Source organism: Aplysia californica, unplaced genomic scaffold (genome assembly GCF_000002075.1).
Source record: "Aplysia californica isolate F4 #8 unplaced genomic scaffold, AplCal3.0 scaffold00025, whole genome shotgun sequence".
In the NCBI taxonomy this organism is placed as follows: domain Eukaryota; kingdom Metazoa; phylum Mollusca; class Gastropoda; order Aplysiida; family Aplysiidae; genus Aplysia; species Aplysia californica.
The window spans coordinates 1,905,875-1,908,539 of NW_004797295.1; the positions used below are offsets into that span (position 1 = coordinate 1,905,875).

General features: G+C 40.9%; 1 long non-coding RNA gene across 1 annotated transcript; it reads right to left on the bottom strand.

Moving 5' to 3' along the window:
• Positions 1 to 178: 178 nt before the first annotated feature.
• On the bottom strand, positions 179 to 2,536 carry LOC118478793. Its single transcript, XR_004859291.1, has 2 exons — positions 2,470 to 2,536; positions 179 to 1,414 (listed from the first exon to the last, which is right to left on the bottom strand). It is a non-coding gene; the product is annotated as an uncharacterized LOC118478793 (long non-coding RNA).
• Between the last annotated feature and the right edge of the window lie 129 nt (positions 2,537 to 2,665).

A 2,665-nucleotide genomic window follows, 5' to 3' on the forward strand; every position in this document is an offset into this window, starting at 1 on the left:
AGGAGGAGGAGGAGGAGGAGGAGGAGAGTAAAGGGGTGGGGGTATAAATGTAATTAATCACTTGATATGCGGTATTTTTCTGTAACGCAAATACCGTTGCTGTGATTACGTTAAGGTCTTCTACTAGGCCTACGAGTAGACCTATGTCATGGTTAGAAAACAGAAGCAAATGTTTTTCACAGAAATTTGCCTAAAAGCAAATTGGATATGTTTAAATATTTGAACTACCTTGAATATCACAAGAAAATAAAACAAGTGAATACTTTTATGAAGATACCAATAAGAACAAACAAATAAAGACGTGTAAATAATTAGATAGGTACAATTTGCCACATATAACCTAAGACAACTGACGAAGCAGGTCTGTGCGTCCCTAATCAATCTCTTGTAGGAGACTTGACTTCAGGTCGAACTCTGGAAAGCCAGTGATGAAAAACATCGAATTCCACTTGGACCAGACGCGCAAACCACACATATTGCTCACTTTTGCAGCTATTTACGCCACAATTGGATTGGGTATCCGATGCAGCAAAGCCAGCAGAGGATCTTTATAAAAATGTTAGATAATAAAGAAATTCTTTGGAAGAAAAGTACCAGAATGACTCCTATGTTTGAGGCACTGTGCTACTTATTGGTTTTGACGCTGCTGGCGTCAAGCGACATGTTGGTTCACTGTGTTTGAACTGCCTGCCTTAGGATTGGATCGGTTTTTAAAGTTGTTTTTTTCTTGAGGGAAGAAAAAAAGGGGTGGGGGTGGGTGGAGGACTGGTTTTAATATATGGACTCCACAATGTAGATAAAGGACGTACACTCGCTGACATTTTCCGATCGCTACGAATCCGACTCTTCTAACAAGCAAATCGTGTACGAAGTTTCGCTTAATCACAGCCATTGAGCCAGTTTATCACTTTCTATATCTTTCTGTATTGTTAAGAGAGACATTAGCCTGTGTATATGAATTGTACCAGGGCAGTCACTGACGTAGCAAGGTAGACGTTTGTCTAGGAGAGGTAAGCGTAAAAACTGTTCAAGTGTACCCGTTGGATCCACTATTATTGACTGTTGCCTTTTCCTCGGAGAGATAGGAACCACGCCCAATCATTGGCTCCTCCTCTTCTGCTTCTGCTATGGCCATACTTCCGTTTTCGATTAAACGCTGATTACGTTTGAGAACATGGAGGGAAATGGGCGGTCCCGGTTCGCCCCCGCCGTTGTCGTGTTTGCTTGTAACACTGCCATTTCCACAGCCGGGATCGCGGGCCTCTTGAAACTGGGTAACAGAAGCGTTCGACTCTCTCGGTCGCGACAGGTACGTGGCGTACGTCAGGTTATGGCTATTGCTTCTACCCTTTGGTAAGTGATTGAATCTCGTCAGTCGGAATCTCTGCCACTTCTTCTTTATTTCAGCCTGGACCTGAGCGAAAGAAAGGAAGTATGGAAAAGACATCAGTAGGATGAACAGGGCAGAAGGGTACTAGGGATCAAAGTGGCACCCAGACCTCAGCCTTTGAGAGATCCTCACCCTCATAAAAAATAAAAAGCTTTCTCTCCACTGTTTCCTAACCACAAAAATGAACCCAAAACGTACATTTATTTACTTCCCCCCTCCCCAACATACACACACTTAATACATTATGCTTGTATCTGATGCCTGTGACTGCACGTTTTGACGTTCTGGCAGACCTGGGGACACCAGGTCTCTATTGTTGACATAGTTAAACTATGTACTAGAGTGATCAAAGAAACTCAGCGTCACAGACTCACCAAACACGTGAAGAGTAGACATTCGTTTACGAAAGCTGTACAATATTATACTTTACTAAGCTCTCTCAAATGGCTCAAAACATTTGCGTGGCATCGTGGTGAAATCTGGTGCTTTTCAAAGAAATTTAATCGAAGAAATCCACAATTTTCAGCGCGGCGCAGCCCGTTGTCAATTTTATCGGATTTTATTTTTTGGCTCATCACCTTTTATATTTTGATTTAAAACACATTCATTTGTGTATTAAAAACCCCACACAAACAACAACAACAAAACAACAACAAAACAACAACAACAACAACAGCAAACAAAACAAACAAACCAACCAAAAAAGCCCGCAGATCAAAGACACAAACATGTTTTTAACGCACTTTCCAAGGACTTTCAAGTTTTGAAAGTTACCAAACTTTGGCCGGCGGACATTTTCTCGCTAATTTTTACTTTGACACCAGGCGATCCCAGTTCCTTCAATTTGAAATAAAATGTATTTCTATCAAGATTGGTGGGTTTTTTTCAACCAAAAGCAAGACCAATGAACAAGCTTTAAGATGATATCAATAACTCCATATGTCCAAAAATATAAATTGCCGACGCCACATGCTACTTAATAAAAAAACAAACAAACAAAAAAACAAAACAAAAACAGCAGTGGTAACATTTATTTCTGAATAAACGAATAGGACAACTAGATTAACTTGAGTTCTTACCTCACCGTTCAGAAAGCAGAACAGAAGTGCCACGAAGAATCCCTGGAGGGAAAAAAAAAGAAGAGAAACCGGGTCAAAACCTGTATAGCATTTTTGCATGGAGAAAACACCCTTAAAAAATAGCAGGCTATCGCATCTGTTGATGAAACCAGTTATCTTGCTGCTGCTGCTACTGCTGCTGCTGCTGCTGCTGTTG